The sequence below is a fragment of the Periplaneta americana genome, chromosome 12 (assembly GCF_040183065.1).
Source record: "Periplaneta americana isolate PAMFEO1 chromosome 12, P.americana_PAMFEO1_priV1, whole genome shotgun sequence".
Taxonomy (NCBI): domain Eukaryota; kingdom Metazoa; phylum Arthropoda; class Insecta; order Blattodea; family Blattidae; genus Periplaneta; species Periplaneta americana.
In genome coordinates this window covers 39425412-39441214 of record NC_091128.1, presented here as the reverse complement: position 1 = coordinate 39441214, position 15803 = coordinate 39425412, and the positions used below count along the sequence as shown (strand labels likewise).

Genomic DNA, 15803 nt, shown 5'->3' with positions numbered 1-15803 from the left:
GCGGAAAAATGTGGAAATCTGTGTTAGGTTAGGTTAGTTTAGACTTTTGGTATACCTTACATATACGAATGTGTCAGGTTAGGTTAGTTTAGACTTTTGATATGCCCTGCATAGGCCTATATTGTAGTCATAATAATTGTCTAAGAATGTACTCTTTCTTACTATCCGCCTTCCTTTGGTAACGCTATTGTAAAGATTACCACAATTACATTGGACTATGAACTTTTAAAAAGAAGAATTAGGCTACAAGACGTTCAAAAGAAAGCTTACGATAGAGTTCCACTATGATCGAAGTCGAAACAACCTATTGCGCCTGTCATGGCCGTGAGCCTGTTCAACAAGATAACACTGATTATTATTAAAGTGTTTATTCGAATTTTTGGATAAATTCCAGAACATGGATTGCACCCTTTCCCTCTTACTTCAAAATTCCAACCTTGTGCACACAAAATAAATTATTGGCACTGAAAAGTGCCTTTTCGTAAATATAATGATGCGCATTCGACAAACGCAGACAAATCTGCTCTTTTTAGTATTTTAAGACATAGTTTAGTAGGTGCAATCCGTGTTTTAAAATTTTCCCGATTTTTTTTAATATTACGAATCTTGAAAGGAGATGGAAGTGCAGCAGAAGCAATCGCTTCTGGAACATTTTGACTAAATGTACAGTAATTTTAGAAATGCTGACTAAATCTAATTGATCAGTATGATAGACATCGAGGGTAGGTGACGGGTTATATTTGATTTGATAACGCCTTTAATATGCCTACCAAAAAGAAATGTATTGCAGGTAACTCGTTGATTGCAGGCATATCAAAAAGCAGAACATACTAAACTTAACCTGTCACTGATCCTTGATGATGTTATTGACGTCCGTCATATCGAATTACCTTTTTTTTTCTTTCGTTAATATTATACAGCAATAAAATCCATAACCTCTTCGATGAATTTAAACAATTCGTGAAAATTTAATGACAATATTGTGGGAACTACGGTTCAAATAATAACATTCCACGAGTACCTAATACAATACTGTCATTTTAAAACTGGACATTATATTACCTTCAATACACAATACATATACACCGCAATATTTAACACAAAAAAGCAGAATTTCTCTCGGCAAGCCTGTTCCGACTTTTTTTTTATGTCAACCATGTTTCTTGTGTTTCGTACGGTTTCCACGCGAGAGTGCACGCAGGATGCAAAGCAGGACTGCCAACCCATACCAACCATCATCTTCTATAAACTAAACTTTCGATTTTTTTTTTAATTTCAAATCGAGAATGTACAGGGATTAAAATTTATGGAATTTATTTTGCTGATATAGGGATTTAGCTGGTATTTTTAGCACACACGCAGAAGAATAATATAATGTTTGACAATATAGCAATTTAGAGCCTTCTTCACTGTCCCATAGGGGTTTTTAAAAATCGAGTTGGAAACACTGCTGATAATAGCAATATGGAAGCATGGATTGTGGTAGTCATGGATAAATATATAATAGGATGCGAAACTGCGGTCGGCACCATCTAGATTTGGTGATCTGAAATAAGATGATCAGCGCCCGACCTCGTAGGTGGTGAACATTAGAACTATGTGTTGGGTTTCTCCATTTATCCGTTCGAGATATTGTATGGGAGAGTCGAGGAGAGAAGATGGCGGACGTAAAGCCCAAAGAGTTTGTAATAGAGTTGGGCAACACGATTCTTTTTCAGAAGTCGATTCCAACGATTCAATCATACATTACGAATCGATTCTAACGATTCGTTCACGATTCTTCTCAGTCTGCGATTCCAACTATTTTTTTTAATCGTCAACGAGTTCACGATTCTTCCTATTCTGCGATTCCAACGATTCGTCAACGAACGACTTACAGGACACTTTCCTTTGCAATTTTTTTTTTAATTCGTCAACTTTTGGATACAGTATCGAAATCTTGGGTGATCTCCCGACTGTTCCTAATTACTTTTACTTATTGCTGAGAGCTAGTTCATTTATGATGCTGCACTCCCGTCATAACCAGGATGAACTGCGTGAAAACAAATTTGACAGATAATTATGAGAAGAGGAACAAAGGTGTACGATGTCTTATGTAGTACTGAGGGTTATAAGTTCCTAGTTTTGATACATACACATTTTGCTGGGAATGTGCCTGTTTATAAAATGTTTCAGCGAATCTCCTAATGATAACTGGGATACTTTCCACTTTTAGATCTTGATGTATCTTTTCGTTTCTTGTGTACCACCCGCTGTTATGAATTACACGTAATACTTTATTTTGTACAACTCGAATGGGATCTAATGTTGTCTTAGGTGCGTATCCCCATACTGTAGAACCATACAAAAGCACTGATCTAATCAGCAATTTATAAATTGTTACTTTTTTTTAGATATTGACAATGCACGTGTTTTTAAAAGTGGATACAGTTGTACCATTCTTGCTATTGTTTTTGCTCGTATATTAGCAATGTTGGTATGCCATAACAGACGACTATCCAAATGGATTCCAAGATACTTAACAGAATCCTGAAATTCAAGGGCAGTACCATACAGTGTGAGTTAATTTGTGGTACACTTCGAGTTCTACTGAAGGCTATGACTTGACTCTTCATTGTATTTACAGTTAAGCGCCAATGTTGGAACCATTCTTCTCTAAGGTGGACATGCCGTTGAAGTTGACCAATGGCTAGATCGGCATTACGATGTGTAGTGTATGCTAGTGTATCATCTGCATATAAGACTAACCTGGTGACGTCAGTTTCTGGAAGATCTGAAGTATATGCACAATATAAGTAAGGGCCCAGTACTGAGCCTTGCGGAACTCCTCCTTGAATTTTCTTTTGTCTTGATAAACAGCCGTCTTCCTTAACACAGAAACGTCTGTTCCGAAGAAAATAAGAAATAATATGAATCAGTGCATCAGGAACCTCTGATTGGATTAATTTATAAATTATACCAGTATGCCACACAGAGTCAAATGCACTTTTGACATCGAGAAATATTGCTACAGTAGTAGCTCTGTTGTTGAAACCGATAGTTGTTTGTTCAACAAGACGCAGCAGTTGGTGAGTTGTAGAGAGACCTTGTTGATATGCAGCCTGATAGGGTGGAATAAGGTTTGGTGCACTTTGTAGAAGTCTGGTCATAAGAATTCGTTCAAATACTTTGCCAAGGGCATTAATCAAACTTATTGGTCTGCGATTTGCTGGAACCTTTGGATTTTTCTTTTGTTTGGGAATGGCAGTAATATATGCAAGTTTCCAAGCATCTGGAAAATATCGATGAGCTATACACTGATTGAAAAGCTTGGTAATATACATAAGTGCCTATCTAGGTAAGTTTTTAAGTTCCATGTTGTTAATTTTATCAGGACCTGGTGCCTTTTTAGGTTTAAGGCGTTTAATAATGGTTTTGACTTCTGACGGGCTCGTTAAACAAATGTCCTGGGATACGGGACATAGTAGGAATGTGCTGACAGTTTCCTCGACATGGCGATAATGTTCAACTAAGCTGTCACATTCATTAGCAGGTTTAAATTGGTTCTCAAAACAATCGGCTATCAGTTCAGCTTTTTCACAAGACTTATAAACTGGACCATCTTTGCCATGTAAAAGTTGATTTTTAGAGTAGGAATCATGTTTGGTTAACCGTTTGGTGATTGTCCAAATTTTATTTGACTGTCCTGCATCAGCAACATCTTTTTCAAATTTCGAAACTTTGATTTCTAGTACCATTTTGTGCACTCTATTTTTCATAATGTTATATACGTTTTTGTCAATTTGTGATCTAGTTTTTTGCCAGCGCCTACGAGCTCTCTGTTTAGCCATTCTTAGTAGACGTAAATTCGAGTTTTGATGGAGATTTCCTTTGCAAACCACGCGTAGAACAAAAACGTTCTACATCTCTCGCATAGATGGCATAAGAGGCGAGACAAATGATTGTCTCTTTCTCATTGGCTGGAACCATTCAGCATGACCTCCATTAGTCTACAAAATTACCCAAGATAATGTTTCTAAATTATAATTTATCAACTGAACCTTATTACGAAGTACATTTTTTGCTTTACATCTCTATTTAACTATGCAAATTTCAGGTTTGTGTTCATTATTTTCCATACTTAACAAATGCAGTATTTTGATTTCACTCTCGCTGGGGAGCATTCGGCACGGTTCGGAAATGTCCGTTGACAGGTTACATCCAATGACGTTATAATTACCACGAGACGAAAAAGTCACCCTCGGCTCCCTTTATTGCGCATGCGCTATCGGTGAAGAAATTCCGCTTCCGGTGTGACGCTGAGCCCCGTTGTAAGCATAAAAATGTTTTATTTACCGCAGTAATTGTGAACTGGATTTCTTTTACTTTCATTCGAGATTGATGGATTAGTTTTCAAACTTCTGTAATAATGCCTGTGGTAGGCAAACATTGCAGTACCATATTTAGTAAACAGTCGAATTTAAACAGACATTTAAGACATGTACATAAAATAGAGCATGTGAACATGATATCGTATCAGTAATATTATATCTTTCTCTTGTAAAATTTCCAGTTTTGGAATTACAAGGTTTTGATCGCCACCCGACGATGAGCCATTAGTTTCACTGTCATTAATATAACTCAATTTATCATTGTATTCCCGTTCACTGCACTTTCAGTGGGGACAATTTTCTTTATTAAGCATTTATCCATTATCAGTAGTTATATAGCCGTTGCTTATCAATTAACGAGCACACACCTACGACGACGATCATAAAAAAAATCAACCTAAAAACGAGTGTTGATAATGGTTAGTTTTTAATTGTGGGTAATTAAGTAGTAATCATCAGCCAGGCCATCTTCCCGTAATAGAGATCCAGGATAGATACATTACCAAGTATATACATATATTTTAATAATTGTGTAGAAACAAACCATCGACAGGTCATGTCGGCCAGGCCATCATCTTACTACAACAGAGATCCAGGGTGTAAAGTGGATACTGGATGACAAGTTAATCATATACAAACGAAATTTAATAAAAGAAAATACATATGATAACGAAGGTGCCCTGGACCTCTATTGCGAGAATATGGAGGCCTGGCCGATTATTACTACATAATTACCATACACTGTTAATTAACTGTTAGCTCTGTGTTATTTCCGCTTGGTAAGACTTAGGACTATTACTGTTCGATCCCAATAGTTCATAGACTTGAACTGAACTACAAAAATGTGGATCATGGATAGAGAAGTGGAGTCACTCTGTTGCATGTGTGAAGATTCACCGATCTCAAATTCAGGAAAGATAGCGGCATTGTGAATTGCTTTACTAACATGTTCGACAGCTGACCTCCTCTATCAGTGATTTAGATGGATAAAAACATTTAGGGCCTACAGGAACTCATAAAGTTAGTGGTATGTTTCCTAATTTACCATGATATTTAAAATGCTATTGTTCTAAGGGTGTCCCGATTTGTTCTTTTGGATGGTTCCTTGTCCATTTTGTCACTCAACTGTGGAATAATAAATAATAATGAATATAGGTCTATACCGGTAATAATAAAAAAATATATATCTTTTTTCCGAGATGTTCCAGTCGAACCAAACCACTACTCTCTATAGAGTTCAAATAATAATCTTTGGCATATAACCTACTTCATCTTTCAAACAAATTAATTCAATTTTTGGCTAAACTAGTGCTGAAGTAGTTCCCCGCTTATATTCATGTTGCATATACGAATCTGTGACAGGTTAGATTTGGTTAGTTTAGGGTTTTGTTACGCCATGCATATATTTGTCTACGATGCATATACGATCAACTGTATCTACATAAAAAGAAACCCTTATAAATTCAACAATTTTCACTTCCGAAATCACCAGAACTACTTCAGCGCTAGTTTCGCCGCTTTATTTACATAGGAATATCTCTTCGAATTGTTAACAAGGTTGAGATCACTCTTAATTTTACTGGATGTGATGCCCCTGGTTTTATAAATTTGGACACAAAGTGTCTTGCAGCCCCTCTGAAGTTGGCACCTACGTTTGGTGATATTTATTTGCATATCACGAGATTCGTAAGTTGGTTTACAGTTGAAATATTCAGAACTACCTCAGCGCTACTTCTTGCCGCCCCTCTGAAGTTGTAGATGGAATATTGTGTTAGCCAAGTTTAATATCAATACTACCACCAGAAATTAACTCTTAATACATATAGCCTATCAAGACTTATGAGGAAATATTCTGGAATACAATTATACGAAAATAACGTTTGACTTGGATAACAGGAGCTGGAGTAATAATTGTGAAATCTACCAATGCACTATTTTTATAATTACGTAACTTGTATCACCGAAATGTAAATAATATATGATCGTGACGAAGGTGAATCTAGAATGCGGTGAATAAAACAATTCTTATGTTTACAACCAACGAGTTAGAAAGAGAAAGATATAGAGTGGTCATTGCGCCGCCATGTTTGAAGAAAATTGAACGACCGTCGGTAATGAACTTATGCGCCCAAAACAAAGTGGGCGTGGTGATAACTGACATTAGAATCGTCAGCTGTCTTAATTTCGTTTGCATAAATCAGTTAAACTGAAGTGGAAAAACCTAGTATTTCGTCAAATACGTGCTAGGAACTTAATCTAAACTTATGTACGCTAAATTTAAAATACGTGAGCTATTCCTAGAAGGAATGCTTAAAAGAATAACCTAAGCAAAATTGTCATGTAGTACGACAAGAAGTCCTAGCAAATATACTGAAGAAAATGTTAATATTCCTAGGTTCTTTTAAATGCGACCTGCAAGATTGCCTATAAAATGAACGAGTATGATTCGGATGATTTTATTAAATTGTTTTCCCATTCTCTACACGTTGCAAAACTATTTACTGTACCATGAGATATAGAATGAAAGTAGGCCCTATCTGTAGTAAACAACCTTTACCTCCAAGCTTGTAACGTGGGTGAAACATGACAAAACACGCTTTCAGTTTTTTTGTTACAGTAAAGTATAATTATTATCGAAATGTGAACGTGAGGCCAACAGCCGGCTGGTCTGTCTGAGCCTTTCAAGGGCTGTGGCACCATAGATAATTATTAGTGATAATTGAGCACCCACATACAATAATGAGGTAAGTAGTTACGAAATATATTCATACTTACCCCATTATTGCACGTGGGTGCCCAATTATGTTCTTTCATGTCCTGCCAGTCAAAATACTAACAACAATAAGACCTACCCCAGAGTTTTGCATTATTTTGGATGCGAGTGTCGAAATACAATTTTAATATTTGATTGCTATTACTAGGTTTGAAACGGAATTGTAGCGGTTTTATCCTTATTTAGTTTAACTTTATTACTAGTGAACCATTTATTTGATTAATCGTTTGTCTTCGAAATAGGCCTACTTCTTATAAGCTACAGCTCATCGTCTTCTTGTATAAGCAATAAGGACAGAAGGAGCAGAAATAAAGGATGCCGGTGTCGAAATACAGTTTTAATATTGTATTGCTATTTGTTTTTTCACTGGGTCTGAAACGGAATTGTATTGGTTTTATCCGTATTTAGTTTAAATACATTACCAGTGAACCATTTATTTTGTTTATGCCGGGCGTTGTTACACATTTATGTATGAAAAAAAATGCTGCTAATTAACAAAACTATGGACTTAACTTCATAAAATTTACATGAAATATGATATATCAGTTGTCTTTTTCCTTTTGACATTGCAGTTATATGCAGCACACACAACAGGCATGTTTTTTTCTTCGTTTTATTGTACTTCTTACGTCCGTTATACAACATTGTAAGCAGACGAATTTTTACAAAGGTGGGCGCTTAGCTCAGATCTGCCGTGTTTCGCGGTGGCACCGCAAAGAGCGCTGTACAGGACAACATGGCCACTCTATAGCCTTCTCTTTCTAACTCGTTGTTTACAACGAGGACCAGCATCACACCGGAAGCGGAAATACTACACCGATGGCGCATGCGCAAAAAGAGAGCCGAGGGTGACTTTTATCGTCTCGTGACTTATCGTCTCGTGTCATGTTGTCCTGTACAGCGCTCTTTGCGGTGCCACCGCGAAACACGGCAGATCTGAGCTAAGCGCCCAACTTTGTAAAAATTCGTCTGCTTACAATGTTGTATAACGGAGGTAAGAAGCACAAAAAACCGAAGAAAAAACATGCCTGTTGTGTGTGCTGCATACAACTGCAATGTCAAAAGGAAAAATACAACTGATATATCATATTTCATGTAAATTTTATGAAGTTAAGTCCATAGTTTTGTTAATTAGCAGCATTTTTTTCATGCATAAATGTGTAACAACGCCCGGCATAAACAAAATAAATGGTTCACTGGTAATGTACTTAAACTAGATACGGATAAAATCAATACAATTCCGTTTCAGATCCAGTTAAAAACAAATAGTAATACAATATTAAAACTGTATTTCGACACCGGCATCCTTTATTTCTGCTCCTTCTGTCCTCACTGCTTATACAAGAAGACGATGAGCTGTAGCTTATAAGAAGTAGGCCTATTTCGAAGACAAACGATTAATCAAATAAATGGTTCACTAGTAATAAAGTTAAACTAAATACGGATAAAACCGCTACAATTCCGTTTCAAACCTAGTAAGAGCAATCAAATATTAAAATTGTATTTCGACACTCGCATCCAAAATAACGCAAAACTCTGGGGTAGGTCGTATTGTTGTTAGTATTTTGACTGGAAGGACATGAAAGAATATAATTGAGCACCCACGTGCAATAATGGGGTAAGTATGAATATATTTCGTAACTACTTACCTCATTATTGTACGTGGGTGCTCAATTATACACTAATAATTATCTGTGGTGCCACAGCCCTTCAAAGGCTCAGACAGACCTGCCGGCTGTTGGCCTCACGTTCACATTTCGATAATAATTATACTTTACTGTAACAAAAAAACTGAAAGCGTGTTTTGTCTTGTTTCACCCACGTTACAAGCTTGGAGGTAAAGGTTGTTTACTACAGATAGGGCCTACTTTCATTCTATATCTTATGGTATAGTAAATAGTTTTGCAACGTGTAGAGTCTGGGAAAACAATTTAATAAAATCATCCGAATCATACTCGTTCATTTTATAGGCAATCTTGCAGGTCGCATTTAAAAGAACCTAGGAATATTAACATTTTCTTCAGTATATTTGCTAGGACTTCTTGTCATACTACATGACAATTTTGCTTAGGTTATTCTTTTAAGCATTCCTTCTAGGAATAGCTCAAGTGTTTTAAATTTAGCGTACATAAGTTTAGATTAAGTTCCTAGCACGTATTTGACGAAATACTAGGTTTTTCCACTTCAGTTTAACTGATTTATGCAAACGAAATTAAGATAGCTGACGATTCTAATGTCAGTTATCACCCCGCCCACTTTGTTTTGGGCGCATAAGTTCATTACCGACGGTCGTTCAATTTTCTTCAAACATGGCGGCGCAATGACCACTCTATATCTTTCTCTTTCTAACTCGTTGGTTCAAACGGTGCCACCTTGGAATCCATCACAGAAACATGCACCCTTCAGCGAGATTTCTTGATATAGAGAGGCATAGAATGAAACACCACGTCCACTTGAGCCCGGTTCAGACGGTGCGTGTTTCTATGATGGATTCCAAGGTGGCTGAGCGGATGGGTAGCCTGCGTGGTCACTCACCAGAACTAATGCGCTATGGTGGTTCCGTGGATGGCTAGCTTGCTGGATTTCGAGGGTAGGTTCCTTGCTATTTTTCGTGATTGTTTGCAGGCTGGAAACCAAAGATGATCATATAATATTACCACTGAAACCATGTCGCCACGTTCGTTGTTTTCCAACTAAACCTGTTTTTCCTATATTATTTAGTTTCTAAGAAACAACAATTAAATATCGGACTTTAACTGTTTTGCACTTATGGCTTAATTACTTTATCACGACATTTACTACTGTTAATGTAGGACTTTAGTTGTTTTCCACTCACGGTTGTTTCTTTCTGACCATGAGTGTTGGCAACAGAAGTAGCAGATGATTTTCCAATTTGAACTGTGAAAAGAGCCAGCACCGTGTGAACAACTATCATCACCATAGGCAACACGGGAGCCAGCCAGTCAGCATGCAGGCTACCCATCCGCGCAGCCACCTTGGAATCCAACACAGAAACATGCACCGTCTGAACCAAGCCCCTACAGTCTCGGCTGCGCGAAACCAAAGACGTTATAATAGTATACTAGACTCACACAGAGCGCTGGTGTGCTGTCCAAAATTGAAACCAGTCTGCGCATGTTTACGCCGCCATGCTACTGGTAGAAATAGAGCGGTAAACACGATTGTCATACTTGTCCTTTGTTTTGTCTCGGGTGTTTTTAGTGAATAGTGTGAAAGTAATGGCAATATAATTTTGAAATATATATTATCGCCGCGGACTCATGCTTAACATGTCGGCATCATACAATAACGTGCGGTGTGGTTTAAAAAAATAATTTTGCCGACCGATTGTTGCTCTGTAGGTTTCACTCTAAGCGTCACGTCACGTCTACTTTCTCGATAAGAATAAGCACTAGTTTGTTATATTGTTAAATGGCTATTATTATTATCATTATTATTATTATTATTATTATTATTATTATTATTATTATTATTATTATTTCATATGCGAGTACGTTAGCTTTCTTATCTCTTAATAATAACTCTTTAATAATAATTTTTAATCACATACCTTAATGTTCGTCCTCAGCACAAGACATTGCAACCTCGGATTTAGTCTACGTGGATTAGACAAGTAACTTTTTGTTTTTATTATGTAAATGAATTTATCTGCAAGATAATAAACTTTCATTCAAGATCCATATATGGATAAATAAATATACAGATAATAAATAAATAAATAGCTATAATAGCTAAGCCTCCTTTGTGAATTTATGATTCAGAGTTCACCTATAAATAACTCTTTTACATTTTGCCGGATATATTTTATTAACAAAAGCAAGGAATGGCATCTTATTGATATTGCATATGTGCATAAAAATTATGTACCATCACTCCGCAAGCAATGATAATATATCTATTTTATTTATTTAAAATAAAAATACAATATGTAAAAAATCCACACATAAAAAGTATGTGGTTTTTTTTTATCTTGCATAAAGTAATTGTTTAGTTTTTAGGTCTTCACGTTACCTATTGCTTGCAATGTATTAGGTACCGATACTTTTTATATTTGATAGCATTCCCTTTATTAATTGAAGAATGAATTCAATGTAATTTTGCTACCTTCGCATATTATATTTTGCCAGATTATCTATGTCCTGTGGTCTAAAAGTACCGGTAATATAATTTATTTTTGATTCTCTAAAACTTAACAACAAGTCTATACTGATTATCGCATATTTATTTCACTTAGGAATTTGATTATAACAAGAACTTGTGTAATCAAGGTGCATATATTTATGGTTTGTGATCTAAGAGTTAATATAATTTTAGACTCTCTGAAACCTAACAATTTGCTGATTATCGTAAAATTATACAATCTATAATGTGTATTGTGTAGGCCTATTTATGGATGTATCAGTATGTTTTCCATAAATTGCTGCATACGTATTTTCTTTTCTTTAATGTTCTAACACATATCAATGAAACTTTGAATATGTTTATTTCGTCCTAATTTTACGTCAAACGTCGAAAATGGCCATAATATGTCAATTTTAGATCATCACAGCGTTAAATTGCGTGACTTACGCACTGCTATTATTTGTCTGCTCTCCAACAATATGGCGGCAAGCGCAGCGTTCAATTTGCCCCGGTTTCCTCGTTTCGCGCAGCCGAGACTGTAGGGGCTTGCGCGAAACGAGGAAACCGGGGCAAATTGAACGCTGCGCTTGCCGCCATATTGTTGGAGAGCAGACAAATAATAGCAGTGCGTAAATCACGCAATTTAACGCTGTGATGATCTAAAATTGACATATTATGGCCATTTTCGACGTTTAACGTAAAATTTGGACGAAATAAACATACTCAAAGTTACATTGATATGTGTTAGAACATCAAAGAAAAGAAAATACGTATGCAGCAATTTATAGAAAACATACTGATACATCCATAAATAGGCCTACACAATACACATTATAGATTGTATAATTTTACGATAATCAGCAAATTGTTAGGTTTCAGAGAATCTAAAATTATATTAACATATTAACTCTTAGATCACAAGACATAAATATATGCACCTTGATTACACAAGTTCTTGTTACGATCAAAGTCCTAAGGGAAATAAATATGCGATAATCAGTGTAGACTTGTTGTTAAGTTTTAGAGAATCAAAAATAAATTATATTACGGGTACTTTTAGACCACAGGACATAGGTAATCTAGCAAAATATAATATGCGAAGGTAGCCAAATTACATTAAATTCATTCTTCAATTAATAAATGGAATGCTATCAATTATAAAAAGTATCGGTACCTAATACATTGCAAACAATAGGTAACGTGAAGACCTAAAAACTAAACAATCACTTTATGCAAGATAAAAAAAAAAACATACTTTTTATGTGTGGATTTTTTACATATTGTATTGTTATTTTAAATAAATAAAATAGATATATTATCATTGCTTGCGGAGTGATGGTACATAATTTTTATGCACATATGCAATATCAATAAGATGCCATTCCTTGCTTTTGTTAATAAAATATATCCGGCAAAATGTAAAAGAGTTATTTATAGGTGAACTCTGAATCATAAATTCACAAAGGAGGCTTAGCTATTATAGCTATTTATTTATTATCTGTATATTTATTTATCCATATATGGATCTTGAATGAAAGTTTATTATCTGCAGATAAATTCATTTACATAATAAAAACAAAAAAAATGATCTTTCCACTGATGTTTTAACATCTGATGTGTAAGTCTAAATAATTCACTCATTGGGATTTCTCTACAGTCTGATATACCTGTACTAACAATGAAGTATTCTTTATTGTCGTAAACTACTGATTGATTTTTAATGATATTGATATTGTAACAACAGAGATAATATTATATCGTACCTTTTGCAAATAGCTTGGAAAATTAAACAGGGATGGTATTATCGCCGCGCTCTCATGGTTAACATTCGGCAGGTCTTTGAGCAGCCTCATGCGTTCGGCAGGTCTTTGAAATTTAATTGTATTATTGTTTTCAATTTCTTGTGTCGCCGCTCCAATCACTCGCCTCAATTTCAATAATGTAACCAATAAGCTGCTTCAATTATTATTAAATGACACTTACTTGTCTAATCTACATAGACTAAACCCGAGGTTGCAATGTCTTGTGCTGAGGACGAACATTAAGGTATGTGATTAAAAATTATTATTAAAGAGTTATTATTAAGAGTTAAGAAAGCCAACGTACTCGTATATGAAATAATAATAATAATAATAATAGCCATTTAACAATATAACAAACTAGTGCTTATTCTTATCGAGAAAGTAGACGTGACAACGTGACGCTTAGAGTGAAACCTACAGAGCAACAATCGGTCGGCAAAATTATTTTTTTAAACCACACCGCACGTTATTGTATGATGCCGAGATGTTAAGCATGAGTCCGCGGCGATAATATATCATCTTTCAAAATTATATTGCCATTACTTTCACACTATTCACTAAAAACACCCGAGACAAAACAAAGGACAAGTATGACAATCGTGTTTACCGCTCTATTTCTACCAGTAGCATGGCGGCGTAAACATGCGCAGACTGGTTTCAATTTTGGACAGCACACCAGCGCTCTGTGTGAGTCTAGTATACTATTATAAGGTCTTTGGTCTGAACCAAGCTTTAGTTTCCAAAAAGTGTTGCACTCGCGGCCATTTAAATGGGCGTAATTCAAAAACCACATAAGAAAAATTAAAACATATATTGTTGGAAAGACATAAAATGGGGATTTAAAATCAAAGGAAAAAAAATTCAATTTTTTTAACCAATTTCATCATATGGAGTGTATATTAATAATAATCCGTGGAGCTATAGCCCGTGAAGGGCCTAGACCAACCAGCCGGCTGCTGGCCTCATGCCCATATGCCGAAGCAGAGGTGGACGATCATCCAACCAGAATGGAGGTATCATGTGGTTAGCACGATGACCCCCCCAGACATTACAGCTGGCATTTGCAACTGGATTTCGCTACCTATCGTAGCTCCCAAGTGCATCACGATGCTGAGTGAGCACTGATCCCATACACTGGCCAAAATTTCATGAGAAAATTTCTTTCCCCCATGAGAACTCGAACAAGCGAGCATTCCGTAACACGAGTCCTAGGCAGGATGCCTTAGACCACGATACCGGACATATAATCTTGTTTTTGTAGTTCTTCCATTAGGAGTCCCACGAGTACCGGGGAAATAAAGGTCACCCAACACAGAGCCCCAATTGTAATGGGAAGGCTAACTACTGCAGAGTTTCAGAGATCATTTTACTACTCCAGTGCCATGCAGCCCTTGGCACACCTTGGCTTGAGTAGACCAGAGCCCATATGTGGTAGTGGTGCTCCAGCTGGGTAAGCCACTTCTTTGGTTGGTACCTCCACCGTGACCTCTTGAGTATGAGTAGCTCTGATAGTACAGCTCCCGGTTTCATTGGATACACACAAGCGCCCCACCCCACCAAATTCAAGGTCATGCGGCTTTTAGGAGGAGGTATAAACATTAAGGTATATGTGAACTAGTGAATAAATAATGAACAGCAAAAACAAGATAGGATAAATATTAAATAGACGATGGACTGAGCACCAAGAGGGGAAATACCTAGTGGGATTAGGGTAGTTTTAATAAATTATACTGCAGAGAAGTGTTATTTGTAATCATTGTTAATGGTGGCACCATATAGATGAAAATGTGAGGTCCACCATTACATGTAAGAAATGCTGTGACGAAATATATATCATATCATTATCTCATAAAAAGACACAGAATAGAAGTACAATTTGTATTAGTGTTTTCCTGTTACGAATATGTCTGGTTTTCCCCTCGCCAACTCTATCTGCTTTTCTAGTTCATAACCAGGCTTCGAGACTTTGGACCCGATACAATAAGTTTACTGTGCTTGTACTATAGGTTGTTGACTCGCTGCAGGTAGTGAAAGGTAGAGATCTGTTCAGGTATCAACGTTGTTATTTAGAATAGAGTACGGTAGTATGGGGAAACACACACATATGTACATTCTGAGAGTAAATATACATTACACAATGACAATTTCAAAAGAATGTGAAAAGCATTTATTCTCCTGTCTTTTATAAGCATTTGTGTTTAATTATACACACTCTTGATGGTGGAAATAAACATGTAGCAATTTTAATTTCTTCATTTATCCCATTGGTCGTCTTTAGGAAGTTCAGTTACAGTACAGAATTGCAATGTACTACAAAATACAGTTTCAGTGTCTCAAACGTAAATCTTTTTCAGTTGTCTACCAAACACAGTTCGTACTGTAAAAACATGCGCTCTACGTCGCATGACTTTATAGGAGCAAAACGAAAAAATCTAACATCATTGCAATCTCTAAGAGACAGTCCTTTATTATCGGGTGACTCTATGTCCACTAATTTGCTGTTTATATTACACAATGCTCCATATCCGTAATTTTTACATAAAATTGATTTCCACTTCTGTTTTACACATTCAGTAACCGGTGTACTTGGTGTCTCATTAATTCTCTGCATCATCTTCTAAATTAATTTGAGGGCTTCCGGCATCTCTTGCTCTGACTTCTCTAACCGTGTAATAGTTTCAGACACAGTTTGAAAATAGGTTTGTATGAAAACCA

General features: G+C 36.1%; 1 protein-coding gene across 3 annotated transcripts in view; it reads right to left on the bottom strand.

Annotated features, from left to right (window-relative positions):
- Positions 1–1192, bottom strand: part of LOC138710323 (zinc finger protein 771-like) — a 76281-nt gene extending 75089 nt beyond the window's left edge. Inside the window, exon 1 of one of the 3 annotated variants that reach the window (XM_069841132.1) lies at positions 1063–1192. The gene's annotated coding sequence lies outside the window, so the exon portion shown is untranslated. The other 2 variants (XM_069841133.1, XM_069841134.1) reach the window with 2 other exon arrangements.
- Positions 1193–15803: the final 14611 nt, after the last annotated feature.